Below are 14232 nucleotides of genomic sequence, written 5' to 3'. Positions count from 1 at the left end.
ACCCACCCCTGGGTCAGCCGCCAGGCCAGCAGGGGCCCCGCTGCAGCTGCTGAGCTGCTGGGACAGGGACTTAACGAGGGGACCCTGCAGGAGTTTTATCTGGGGGGCTGCCAGGGCAAGCTGATGGGAGGGCCTGTTACTGTCCCATCCCCCTCCCCGGCCCAGGAAACTCCCAGCGTTGGTCACGAGCTGGGCACACAGGGCGCCTCGGGCCAGTGGCCTTGTTCTGTGGGACTGTCTCCTGTGTCCCGGACCTGGGTCACCCAGCCCCACTGCTCATGAGAGACAGCGGGAAGGGGGCAGGTGACAGGCTTGCCGGACCAGCGGCCGCCCACACCCGTGCGAGAGCTCTGAGAGCCAACGACGGACAGGCCGCCCCAGCCCTGCAGCCCAGCGTCCCCACAGCCCCCCAGCCCCCCAGGTAGGAGCAGAGTGACCGGACTCCCCTCTGTGTGCAGTTACAGGGTTTTCTGGAATTAGCCAAACGCCCTTTTCAACCACAGGGGCAGGGCCCCCGCCCATGTCACCCGCCCACCCTCCCGGTTGCAGGTGGAGCCAGAGCCTGCGGCTCTGCTGGGGTCCAGCCCGGGGGTCGGGGGGCATTAGGTTGGGGTGGGGGAGGTGTCTGTGAGGTCCCCAAACACAGGACAGCAGTGGCTTCCAGGAGGACCCTGCGGCCGCCAGCTCACCCTGTCCTGTTGGGACATCGTGGTACAGAGGAGGACACGGGGCTGTGCAGGGTGATGGAATTTGGGGGGTGACACAGAGCCGTGAGGGCCCAAGTCTGGTTCCAGACCCTGAGCTCCAGCCCCGGGACCTTGGCCTGGTCTGTGCCCACGAGAGCTGGCTAGCACTGCGGGCCCCGCATGGCCCTCCCCTCTGCCTGCCGAGGACGGCGCAGCTCCAGGCTGGTCCTGGGGGTCCCGCCCGCCCCCAACAATGGCCTCCGCCCGCAGCCTGGCTTGCCCTGGGTTCCGTCAGTGATTATGGCCACTCACTCAGAAAAACAGACCATCGGGTCCAAAGTAAACGAGTATTTTCAGGGCACGTCACGGCAGGAAACACGTCTGGGGAGGGGGAGCCCTTGTGCCCATGCGGCCATGCGCGCCCTCACGGGGCGTCTGGGAGGCTGGGCGGCCCCCCTCCACCCGCTGTGCCCGGGTCCCGAAGCCCAGGCTCTGCAGCGGCTCTGCCACGTGCTTCTGGCTTGGGGACGCGCACCTTGGCGTCGCCTTCTTCACAAAGAGGAGTGGCCGCGTGCCGGTGGGAGGGCTTCCAGGAGGAAAGGCTGGCGGTGGGGCCTCGGTGCCGGGAGCAGCGGCGTCCCCCTCCCCCAGCCCTGGGGCCAGCAGCCGGGGGGGCCGCCCGGCAGGAGCTGCCCCTGGGGGCCCTGAGGCCCCATGCAGACGCTCCCTCCTGCGGCCCCGGGAGGGGACAGCCAGCCCCACAGAGGGACCGGCCTTGCGGACCAACAGGAAGGCTGAGCAGTGCGGGGGGGAGGGCCGGGGCTGGGGCAGCACCGCAGCCAGAGGGGGGGAGGCTCCCACGCTCCTTAGTGGGGGCGCTGGCCCCGGGTCTCAGGGGCAGAAGCCACACATGTAAAACTGGGAGCCTGCTCCCCTCGGCGACCCCAGGAGGAGCTGCACTCAGAACAGAGCACCACCCCCATGCTGGGGTCCTGTCTGCTCCCCCAAGCAGAGTCCCCAGAAGGAGCTGGCCACCTGCACCCTGGACCCCACCTGCACCCGACCCACAGCCCCCTGTGGGCAAGGCCACCCCAGAAGCTGAGGCAGTTTGGGGCTGGTTGGGTGGTCCCCCTCCCCGCCCCCTCCCGGGCCGGGCCACCTGGGAGGCCTTGGGACTCCGGCAGAGACCACGGTAACCACGATGCCTTTTTGTTCTGGAATCTGCACACTGAAGAGACGTCTACTTAAGAAAAGGCCCCCTCGCGCCGTTCCCAGTGGCGGCCTTCTCCAGAAGGGTGCCAGGTCCCCGGGATCTACGGCAGGGCTGAGGCAGAACCTCACGATGGTGGTGGCCACTGAGCTGGTGCGGGTTCAGGCAGGTGGCCATGCCACGGCCCTGCCCGTCCCACCGAGAGGGCCTTCCACGCTGCGATCACAGGGCCCGCCTTGCTGGACGTGGCCGGCAGGAGCCACAAACCTGTCCTCTTCTGCCAAAGCACCCGGAGCCGGCGTCCAGGGGCACGTGCCACCGGTCAGGTCTGCAGACCTGGTCCAAGGTGGCCATGCTATGGCCGCTGCCGGGACGCCAGCAGGGGGCTCCTGTTCCCAAAGGGACACGTCCCTCAAGCCACTGCTTACATCCTTCACAGACCCTTAGAAAATTCTGGAATGTAAAAAGCACCCCAGAGAGAAGAAAAACAGCTACTCCCCCATCTTCAGCCAGCACACACATAACTGCAACATCCTCCGGGTCGCTCCCCAGCTCCGCTCACCCCTCCCTGAGGCAGGACCGCCCCCCACCCCCCGCCAATCACACCCACGCCTCGGGCCCCAGCGTCACCATCTCCCTCCGTGAGAATGAGGTCTACGCATATTCTCACAGATCCGCGGGGTGACTCTCCCATCGAGGGGGACCTAAGCAGGGGACGCACATCTGCAAACACCGCTCCCTGCAGCTCTGCCGGGCCACAGACTCTGCGAGGCATCGTGAGCAGAAAGAGGTGACTTTGGTGCCCAAACACCTGCCCGGAGAGAAAGCTACATCCTCTGTGCTCCCCGAAAACCTCTGACACAGGCAAGGCTCGTATTTTTCATCAATGAAGGATTAACTGGATTACTTTCCAAGTCAGCAGAGGATAAGGAAGAGAGGAGTCCTTTCCTCTGTCATAAAAACGTTAAGAAGCAGAAACAGTTATAAAAGTTTGCGAAGCAGAAAGAAAAGCGGGAAGCAAGGAAAAAAGAGCGGGCCACACGTTGTCACCACCTAAGGTCCAACAACCATGTCCAAACTGTCCTCTGGGCCACACTCGAAACGCAGCCTGTAATTCTATGCTCAAGCTCTTCACAGCATCGTCCTTCTGGGCCAGGCGAGTGCACCGACCGTGAGTCGCGTGAAGGGACCGGACTGTCTGCTCCGAGAGGGTCAGTGTGGCCGCGTCAGCGGACGCGCGATAATCAAGCCAAGGTGGCGGAGACCCCCGGACACGGCTCGTCCTCTGCCCCGTGCCCAGAAGCAGGACGCGGATGCAACAGAGGCGCAGGCTGAGGGCCAGACAACCAGGTGCACAGAATAAACCCCCGTGGTTAGTTGGATGGAATGGAATGTGCTTCGATTTAAACTTCATTCCTGAAATGCAGGCTGCTGCCTCACCTGGAGAAGTGGGGGGACTTCAGACTTCACGCCCACCCCCACCCCCGCCAGGCTGCTGTAATGCTCCCTTAGGGGGCCCTTGAGGGCAAGTGGGGTGAGGACCAGCTCTTCGCCCCCAAGCAATCAAAACATAGAAAGGAAGAACAGGGAGGGAGCCCAGGGGAGCCCCACGTGCTCCCACAGGACTGAGGCCTGCCCTGGCCTTGACCCGAACCTGACCCTGCTCCCGCAGCCTCGGAAGCTGACCTCACAGGCATCCCATCTTCCTGTTCGGTTCGCGTCTCTACCAAGCGGCTGTTCTGCAAACGGTAACTCTGTCACTATCGTCACTCTTTTAGAGTGAACAGTGATTCCTCAGCGTCACCCCCACGAAGGCCAAGGCCCACGCCCTCCTGTCTCTCAGGGGCTCACTTTCCCGTCTGTGGTTCAGAGTCATGGCCAAGCCGGGCACGAGCCGCCAGGTGCTGGGGGGCTCCCACGGCTCTGCGTCCAGGGAAGGGGCAGCGCGCATTCCGAAAGGCAAGTATCTCAGGCTTTGTCACGTCTGAGCGAGCGCTGGGCGGCCTCTCCGGCCAGTCGGGGAGGAGGGGACAGGCGCGGCTCCCCCCTGCGGCATCTGGCCACCGTCCGCTGAGGAGGGAGGCGGCTGGAGAGCCAGGCCGCGGGGCTGGGCCGGGGCGCCCCGAGACGGAGGTGGGGGAGGGCAGTTGACACAATTCAGGTGCAACCGTCTGGCATCCGTTGTGCAAACAGCAGGAGTTAGACGGCGTAAGGGGGGGAAGAGAGCAGAGTGCCTCTCGACCTTAGAGTGGGAAATCACGACCACCCTCCCGAGCGGCTGTCACCCGCCCCCAGAGCTACGTGCCCCGCGCGGAACTGGAGCTGGGCAGCCACGAAGCAGGCGAGGCCTGCGGCCCTGCAGGACCCGAGTCAGCACCCGCGCTGACACAGAGGATCCCTCGCCGGCCACGCACCTGCTCACGGGTTTCTCTGTCGTCAGAGGCCGCTGAGGCAGAGCTGCCGGCACCCTGCTGAGACCGGGCTCCCCCGCCCCGAGCGTCTCCCAGGAGCGGGGGCCATAGCGCTCCTGGACTCTCCGTTCCCACAGCAACCGCCCTCCCCAGGGGGCACTGTCATTCCACCTGCATCCCCGAGCTGAGCGCCACGGTGACTCAGCAGAAGCTATCAGTTTCAGACCCCTCGCACCTAGAATGTAACCGGACGACCCAGCCAGTGGGGAAACGGGGGAGGGCGCCCTGCCTTAGAGCTTAAACACTCCTGTCTGTCCTGACAGTGGGGTGCCTGCCTCTGGCTGAGAATCGTGAATAAACGCCTTGCTTGGCTGCTGACGTCCCGTGTCCCGGTGTCTTACTGTGAGCGTTTCTCACGAAGGTGTAAGAGGGAGAAGATCCCATTAAGGTAGAGAAAAGGGAAATAAAAAACCTAGGCATAAACTAGTGAGAACGTCGAAACCCTTTGTGCAGAAACCATGAGACCCTCCTGAAAGCACATGATGAAATGCCGATGAGGGAAAAGGACATGCCATGTTCTCGGGTATGAAGTTAATTTGTAAATTTACCCAAACCCCCCCCAAAGGCCATGGAAACTGTCAGGCTTTTTTCTGGAGCTGGACGATACAATTTATCCGACAAAACGAGAGAGAATGTGAGGCTGGGCTGCCCCCAACGCCCCGGCTCGGTAGGAAACTCCCTGTCCAGCAGAGGGTTCACAGCCACGGCGGAACAAGTCTACCCAGGACCCTGCATTTTGTCTGGGGGGCAGGGACGAGGCGACCCACTCTGGGCGAGAACAGCACGAGACCTCCATCCCTCCTGCTCTTTATTGAGAAAGACACGCACGGGAGATACAAGGCCGAGACTCAGAAACCATCAGTGGCTTTCCGGCGCCTGGATTACAGTTGGCCACAACAGATTACAAGTTCCAGCACAGCGGGGACGATGACTGGTCTATCAGACGCCCTGACCCCACACCAGCACTAGGTGCAAGGTTTCATACATTCCCTGCTAGAGACTGTTCACACTTAATTAACAGATAGGAAAAGCAGAGCAAGCTCTAAAGCATAATAAGCATTCTTTAAGTCCAGTTCCCACGGAAACCCTCTGAATGGTTTTCGGGTGTGTCTCCCACGCAGCCTTTGTTGAGACTTAAAGACAAGCGGGGCGGGGGGGGGTGTCAAGTCAGGCTCAGGCCGGGGCTACAATTCCTGAAACCACGAGGAGCGGTTTCCCACAAGAATGAAGGAAAACTTAAAAAAGGACAGAGGTGGGGCTGGGGTCTCAGACGTCAGACAACCTGTGACGATTTTAGACCTGAGAGAGTGAGGTCTGGTCACAGGGATGCAGACAGACACCCAGGGCCAGAAAGAAAATCTAGAAGCTGATAGCACTGCCCATGGCGGCACACGCATGGTGGCGGCCATCGCGGGCCAGCAGGGCACAGGCGTGCCGTGGTCCGTGCTGTGCAGGTAACTGGGGTGATGTGGGGAAGGTGAAATCGGACCCACTCCTTACACAATAAACTAGGGCACCTTCCAAATGCATCCAGGGTGTAATGGGAAAAAATCAAGCTTTAAACTTTGGAGAAGTCCAATTTATCTCAGTTCTTTTACGGATCACGCCTTCGGTGGCGTTTCTAAGACCTGTTTGCCTAACCCAGGTGCCAAGGCTTGTCCTGGGCTGTCCTGTAGGCTCACGCCTTATATTCAGGTGTAGACTCCACCTGCGTGACCGTCTGCAGAGGTGCACGCGCGCCTCGTCTCTGCACGCGGAGGCCCACGAGGCCTGGCACTGACCGTGGAAAAGTGTATCCTTTGCTCCGCTGCAATTAGCCGGCATGTTGAGATAAACCACACCCTAATGCAGGCTTTCCATCTGTGTAAATTTGCTTTAAATGTCATTTTGAAAAGCACTTACCTTTCGAAATTAAACGTCTTATTGACGGAGGGGGACCAGGCCGACCACATTTCCCCAGCACGGTTTCCGAGCAGAAGAGAGTGACGAGGGAGTGAGACCCTGCCGGCAGGGGCAGCAGCGCCGAGTGGGGGCTGCCGGGCCCCGGGTGCACCGCCCTGTGGACAAGGCCCGAGGGCCCACCACGCCTGCCTCCCCGCGCGGGTGCTGCGCTTCCGCAGCCGCCCAGCCGAGTGACCGTGGCAGAGACCACCCGGCCCTCAGATTCGGCCGCACGGGCTCTGTGGCCTTCAGAGCCGTCTGCCAGCCCCGGGTGGGGAGCAGAGTCGGGTCCGCGCGGGACGAGGCCGGCCCCTCACCTGCAGGCAGCCGGGCCCTGCCGCTAAGGGCGCCCGGCGGCTCATGTGACATAACGTGGGCCCTTCCTCCAGCTGCTTCGGGGCTGGGTAAGGTCTCCCAGGTGCTGAGTGCTGGTGTCCCCCAGGAGGCGAGCCCTGCCGCCTCCAGGCCCGAGGGGCCACGGGAACACAGGGGCGGCTGGGAAGAGATTAGGGGGGGGGGCCGCCTTGGCATTCCTGAGGCGCCTCGCTGCCCCTGGAGTGAAATGGCCCGACCCCCCGGCCCACCGCCCTGCTGCCCCGCACATCACTGCCATCGAGATGTTTCCAGAACACGCACTGGGCACGTCCCGAACCACAGACAGACCTTTTAGCGGCCCCGAGAGGGTGACGAGGTCACGTGCTTCCATCACGGACGGAACAGAGGTGGGTGGGGAGCCGGGCCAGGGAGCGGGGCCTCTGCTCGGCCGGGGCTGCCCCGCCCCCGCGGAGTCCCGCGGAGACCTGCACGCCTCTGGCCTTAACTCGGCTTCCAAGGGAGACGTCTCACCCTCGAGGCCCTCGCTGGGAGCTCATTTCTCTAGTGAGCACGACTGAGCACCTACTGTGTGCAAGCATCGGCTGCAGCAGACGCATGTCCCGGCGTGAAGACAGGAGCACTGTCCCCTGTGGCAGAAGGGGCTCCGATCCTTCTCACTCCCGCACTCGGAAGACGGCTGAGGACAAAGGCCCAGCCCCCCCAGGACAGGGCGCTGACCCCCTCTGGAGGGCAGAACCCTAGGTCCCTGGTTCCAAGCCCCAAGGCTGAACGCCAGGGCGGCCAGGCTCCGAGTGTCTGTCGCCGGACTGCGGTGGCACGCCTCTAATGTCATGCCAGAGCGTAACCGCAGTGTCCCAGGGCGCGCTGCCCGGAGCCCCGCCCCGAAGTGTGTTACCGATGTCTTCAGAGGCCGCGGTTCTAACCCTAAAGGCAAACAAAGGAAAAACGCTGAGCTGCACAGTGTCTGACCCCAAAGCCCCAGGGACGCTACACAAGGACCACGAAAAGCCCTAAAAACAAGCCGGGATCCAAATGCTCCCCGGGGCCACTTAGAGAGCCCCCCATGGAGTCTGCAATGATCCCAAGAGCCAAGTTTAACTTTCCCAGCACAGCCTCGGTGGTCTTCCCGCCCCCCCCCCCAAATACCCCTCCTTCCTGACCTGCCCAGCCCCCCTTCTCACAAGCAAGACGCTTCTCCTCACCCTTTTGGAACCATTTCCTCTCGTGAACCCTTCACGCTCCTGACCCTGGCGACACGCTTCCTCCCGGGACAGGACTGGCCCGGACCGAGCCGCACGCCTCGCAGAAGCAAGGGTCCCCCTGCAGGGGGACGTGGTGGGCCCTGGCCCGCGGAGCAGCCCGCGGAGGTGCCGGCTCAGGGGCGGTAACTGGTAAGGGCTGCCACCCTCCCACTGAGCTGCATCATCACCTACGTCCCCGCTTGTACCCAGGTCCCTAGAGCAGCTTCCAAACATTGAGGGCACAAACTCTTGGCCATCAACGCAGTCACCACATTGGGAGCTACGAGTAAACATCAGCCCCACCCCCAGGTTTTCCAGAAGGAGATCTGAGGCCCCGAGGGGGCACATGGGGCCTCAGTGCCCAGGCCAGGTTCCCGCCCTGCCCCCCACCACTCCACCGTCTCCATCACCCACCACCGCCTGCCCCCCACCACTCCACCGTCTCCATCACCCACCACCGCCTGCCCCCCGCCACCCCACTGCCCCATCACCCTGCCACCCCCATGCCACCTCTTCATACTGCCTGGTGTCCCTGAACCTCGGCACCTCCCTCCCCAAGGCCAGCAGTTCCCGCCATCAAGTCCTAGCTCAGGGTCGCAGGGAAGGCCAGCCACCGTGTCCTGGTCGGGGGAGAGGAGCGGCTGGGGGTGGTGAGGGTGCTCTGACCGCGCACAGCAGGGTCCCCCTTGCTGGTGGGAGGCGGCTGCTCCACACCAGCTTGGGTCAGTCACCCCACTTCTGAAAGCCTGTCGCAGGGCGGCATCTTGCTCAGGTCTCCGGAGCCGCCTTCGCCTCCCAGGAGGTGCGTGAGCACCGGGGCGGGCGGCCAAGGAGCGAGGCGGCCCCAGATGCGGTGCCGCCATCAGCGCGGCCGCGTGACGTCACGGCTCCCTCCGAGCGGCTGTCAGCCCCGATGCGGGTACGTACGTCTCAGCGAGAACTCAACCAAACACAACCCAACTACCAGGGGCCTTTTAGGAGCAGACGCGGGCAGGGGCGGTTACATGCACATGGCACCCGCGGCTTTTGCTGCACCAGTTAAAACAACTTCTTCCTTAAATCCGTATGACACCTCAAGAAAATCCAAAAGTCCTTCTCTGACCACAAGTCTGTAAAAGGTCACATTTGGTATTATTGTACTTCTTAATTTTTCAAAGCGGGTCCCTCACTGAGACATGAATTCTTGATTCTAGAAAAGCCCCTTTGGTCCGGAGTTTATCATGAAGGAGCAAATCTCCCACAGGCTGGGAAGTGGGGTCACGTGACCACGGCCGCCTGAGCCTGTGACTCAGGTGTGCTTCGTGCATCTGCTCCATCGGGTGACAGACGTGTGCGTGGAGGCCGCTGTGCCAGACCCTGAGCGGGCCTCCCGACGGACGGCAGGGATGTAGGCTGCCCGGGGGCCCTTCCAGACGCTGAGGCGGACGGACACCGATTACGGACAAGCGAACCGAGGCATACGTCGCAATGGTCCGGGCTGCAGGTGGCCACACAGTGGCTCAGGGTGACGGTGCGGCTCCCGGCCACCTGCCCCTCAGCGCCTTCCCACGCCCCTGCGCTCAGTCACTCCTCCCACACCTGCGCATGTGGCCCTCTGTATCCCTGGCCAGCCGGGCCCACCGCTGGAGCCCATTGAGACATTGTGGGGCACTTTCTGCCATTCAGCGCCTCTGTTGTCAGCCTTTCAAAGTGGACCCTCAAATGCAACGGATGTGCCTTAGTGTCTCTGCCACGTCACGCGTAGGAATTAGAATCCGGGGAGTCAGAGCCCAGAGGACATCCTGGCCTCGCTGCCCGTCCCCATGGCGACACGCACACTGACATCGCCTCGTTCATGGGGGGGGGGGAGCAGAGGGACCCTGCAGGGGACAGGCACGTGCTCCATGCCTCTGGGTGGTCCGGAGGTGGCCCAGGACCCTGCTCCACCCGCTGGCCTGCGGGTGGGCAGCTCTGCACGCCCACTCCACTGGGCCCCGCCCCTTGCACCCCGGGCCACGGCCCAGCAGGTCTCAGCAGGTGCCACATGTGCTGCTCTGCCCTCGCCCTCCACCCCCGCCCCCCGTCCTCTCGGCAGGACTGGGCCGCCCAGCCACAGTCAGTCCCTCCACTGCCGCTCGCACCCTCCGTGGGGTGTGGCCTGGCCCTCGCTGCCCCGAGCCCCAATGGGAACATGGGGCTGTGGGTGTTCCCACCACCAGACAGCTGTGCAGCCGCCGCCACCTCTGCCTCTCGTGGTGGGAGGGCTCGCTCAGCTCCCGCAGGGACTGCTCCAGACGCAGGGCCCCGGCCTGCCACGCTGGGAGCGGGGCGACCCGAGTCACAGCCAGTTTATGGGAGGGGGCCACCCACTGATCCCACCCACCCGCTCTGAGGCAGCGGGTGCCATGGGCAGCTGTAGGGCGCCAGTGACACTCATCAGCCACGTGGCTGCTACCCATGGAGACCGGAGTGGGCGGAGTCTGGGCTGCAGGGACAACCCTGTCTTGACTTCTGGGTGGGCACATCCTTAGCTGACAAGTAAGGACAATGACGTCAGCTGAAGTGACCATGTAGGAACGATGGGAACTGGACACCCGAACATCAGGTTTGATTGGGTGGCAGAGGCGCTGCACGGGGCAGTCTGCAGGCCCCACTCCCGCAGGTGCCACCTGACAAGGCAGAGCCTCACAGTCCCGCTGTGCTCTCTGGACAGCCATCAGGACTTCAGAGGGGCCGTCCCGGCGCTGGCCCCGGCAAGTTCCGAGAAGTCCCACAGAACAGGACTGCAGCTCCCTCGCATCCTGTCTCAGTTTCTATAAAACAAGAACACGCACAGTGAATACAGCTGGTGCCCATCCCTGGAGCATTACCTGATGGTTACACAGCGTGACAGGGGGACCCGTCTCACAGGTCACGGAGCCGAGTTCATTTACTTGTGAACTAAATCTGCTTAAAACCCGAGTGCTGGGTCGCAGACCCGCGTCCCTGCTGCCTGGGGTGTTTACGGGAAACACAAGCCCGGGCTCCATCCGCACCTCCTGTCCCGGAGGCCCGGAGCGCGCCCTTCACGGCGCGGCGTGTGGGGCCCCACGCACCTGTGCAGTTGAAGTGTTTACAAAACCAAGCACTTCGCCCAGCTCCCTGGGAAGCAGGCCTCACTGCTCACTTCCTGAGCAGCCGCGCGGCCGCCCTGCTGACGTGGGAACGGAGCTCTGATCGGTTATCCAGGCCACCTTCCGGAAGCCGGACTGTCCAGAGCCCCCAGGGACGCCGTGTGGCTGCCTGGGAATCGACTTACCACAGGGGAGTCGCCATGACATCCCAGGCACACACACTGGGGTTTACAGAACTCTGGGGCAGGGCTGTGATCAACAGGACCCTGTATGCCACGCGCCTTTTCCCCTGGACACGTGATCCGGTTCACGGAGGCTCCACAGCATCACGTCTGGTACCAAACGTTAAATCAGGGGGCTGTGCCCAAATTCCAATAGATGTTTGCTAAGTCTTGTTTTCCTGTCAAGTGGACATTACTTCCACATGTTCTGGAAACATCTTAATAAAGTATCAAAACTAAACTGAGTTAAAGTATTTTTATTACACAGAGACAGCTATGCAATTTATTCAAAGCTGAATTAATTACACTCGGTTGGAAGAGAATAAAGAATTAATTCTATTATATGTAAACCATCCTAAATATACTCAAGAAGTTCACAGAGAGCTAAGTCCTGCTGACAAGCGGTATTTTTATTGTTGTGACAACCTTTTCCCCCCTTTTACCTGGCCGCGTTGTTTATAACGAAAGAGAAGCAGTGTTCTCAATCAAAGATTAAGATATAAAATTCCTTAGGTATAAAAACACCCACCAGGTAGCAGGGGGAACGGCCAGACCTCCAGCTGGAGGAACAACGTCCCGACTGTGTTTCTGGGAGCCCTGGCGGGTAAAGGAGCCGGCCACCGTGGGCAGCAGCCTCAGGAGCTCATTCACCTGGACAAGGCCAAGCCAGGCCTCTCCTGCGTGACGTCACAATAAAACGAGGCCACCTCTAGGCGACCTGAAACGTTCACCCCAGGGCCAGAATGGGCTTCGTTCCCATCTTTGCTCCGGATCCCGAGCGCATGTGCCTTCTGAGGTGGCGTCTTCTATGCGGTACGTGTGAGAACGCAGGGCTCCCGAGGCCAAGACCACCTGCGGCCAGTTATAGCAGCAGCAAGGGCAGCACGCACTGGGGCGAGCAGGCCAGGCGCGGCACAGGGCGGTCAGGCCCCGCCCCCGCTGCGGAGGCGTCGGCTTTGACGGGCAGGCCTCCCACTACCGGCTGGAAAGCAGCACCGAGTGGCCGTGGCCGTGGCGGGACACGGACATCCCCTGCAGCCTGCCCGCCTGAGCCGTGTGCTGGGGCTGGAGCGGCGGCGAGCGTGTCCTCCGCAGGTGGCCCTTGCGCCTCCTCATCCCCGTCATCCCTCGGTGCCGTCGGAGAGAAAAAGAAGGATGTGGCCGAGCCTTCAGACCCGGGCCCTGAGCAGGCATGTGACGGGGCGCACCCCCCAGCCCCGTGAGGCTGCACCCGAGCGGGAACCAGCCACGAGGGGGCCCGTGAGCACGGCGTGGGAACAGGTGGGACTCTGGGGGGCGGCGCCCTGACGGGTGACCCCGTGGGTGAGTGGAAGGGCAAGGGAGCCGGTAGGAGCGCGTCTGTCTGGGCCCCGGAGCGCAGGGGCGGATTCCAGCCTCGGGAAGAGCAGCATGAGCGGGACGGTGTGCGGGGAGGCCCAGAGGTCCCTGCAGGCTTGGGGACACAGGGACAGGGGGACACACTGGGCGTCTCCAGGTGGTGCCGGTGCCCAGGGAGACAGCAGGGTGGAGGGAGACCGAGCCTGCTCCAGGCTAAGGCTCAGCTTATTAGGAAGGAAAGGGGAAGCCTCCGCACACGTCCACGTCACAACACGACCGTTTTAAAAAAGGAAAGATCATAACAAGAACCTGGCCTTTCCTGGGAAAGAGCCGTGGGACGGGAAAGCGGCCATCTCCAGGGGAAGACCAGGTCCGTAAGAGGAACGTGGAAACCAGCTTGCCCACCACGGTTAACACTAGAGACAGAAACTGCCCGGACGCCCTGGAGCTCGGCTCTGGCCGCGCTGTCTCCCCATGGAGGACGCATCACACTTCTCCGGGAGAAGCAAATCCCAGTGCTGGTGACCTTTCTGTGCCACTGTCAGTGACTAGGGTGGCAGAGAAGACGGCAGGGGGTCGGCCCCGCTTCCCTGCTCCCGGGACCCGTTGCCCCCATCCCTGCGTTTCCCAGGCGGGCCACGTGACCCATTCCGGCCGGTGAGGTGTCGGGCTTGGGCTTCCGAGCTAAGGACTTAGAGGCACAGCTTGGCAGCTGTGTTCTCTGGTCTCCTTGGCCTTCCTCCCTTCCCACCACGCCCGACACACGGGTGCGCTGCCTGGAGCCCCAGCAGTGGCCTTGGCAGTATGAGACACTGGGTACACACGAGACGATGACCAGCCACTCTTGTCCGGGGAGCAGGCTGTGCCTACGCTGCAGGGTGACAGCCGTGGGTGCGGGCCGGAGCGCCATGCAGCCAGGGGAGGCCTGCTCCAGGCTTCCCGTGTCACAGGCTGCTGCCTGGTCCTGTCCCGGCTGGAACGCTGTGAACGGTCCCCTCGGCTCTGCCTGTCTCGTTAACCTACTAACCCGTTGCTGAAACTTTTACTCAGACCGTTCCCTGCTGCCAAACACCATCGCACTGGCATTGGAATGCGCTTCACTAATTTCTCATCCTCTTGTAGAGCAGATCATGGACAGAGACAACCTGGCCGCTGGCTGGACAGAGGGTGGCGGGGCCCAGCCCAGGCAGGAAGCCTGTGCTGAGGGCCGTGGTTCCGAAAGCCCAGCGCTGACTAGCCTTGGGCCCACGCCTGCGTGACAATCCTGGGAGCTCGGAGACATGCTGTGGAGACTCTGGGCATGGCTGCTGTCGCGCTGATGTGACAGCGGGCAGTGTGCAGGCGGGGGTCACTCCCCAGGTCACAGAAAGAACTGGAAGTAACCAGGTGGCAGCTGCATTTAATTTGGCTCATTTGGCTGCAGGTACAGGAGCCGTGGGGGTGGGAAGCCTCCTGCGAGCAGAGGGAGGGGACCAGGCACTTGCTGACTTTGAATGTTCAGTTTCCGTCTTTCTTGGACGCCGCAGACAGAACAGGCCTGGCAGGTCCTGCTCTACCTCTTTGACGTAAACCCTCTAAGTCCTCGGGGCAGAAGCTAAACAAGAGTCCCTGCTGAGTCCCCACCGCTGATCCCAGCTGACCCAGGTGGACCAGCCTAGCCCCTGCAGGTGGGTGTCTGCACGCAGCTCGACTCCAG

The sequence above is a fragment of the Furipterus horrens genome, unplaced genomic scaffold, assembly GCF_987537825.1.
Source record: "Furipterus horrens unplaced genomic scaffold, mFurHor1.1.pri manual_scaffold_6, whole genome shotgun sequence".
Lineage (NCBI taxonomy): Eukaryota > Metazoa > Chordata > Mammalia > Chiroptera > Furipteridae > Furipterus > Furipterus horrens.
The sequence above is the reverse complement of the archived record's forward strand: the minus strand, read 5'-3'. Positions refer to the sequence as shown.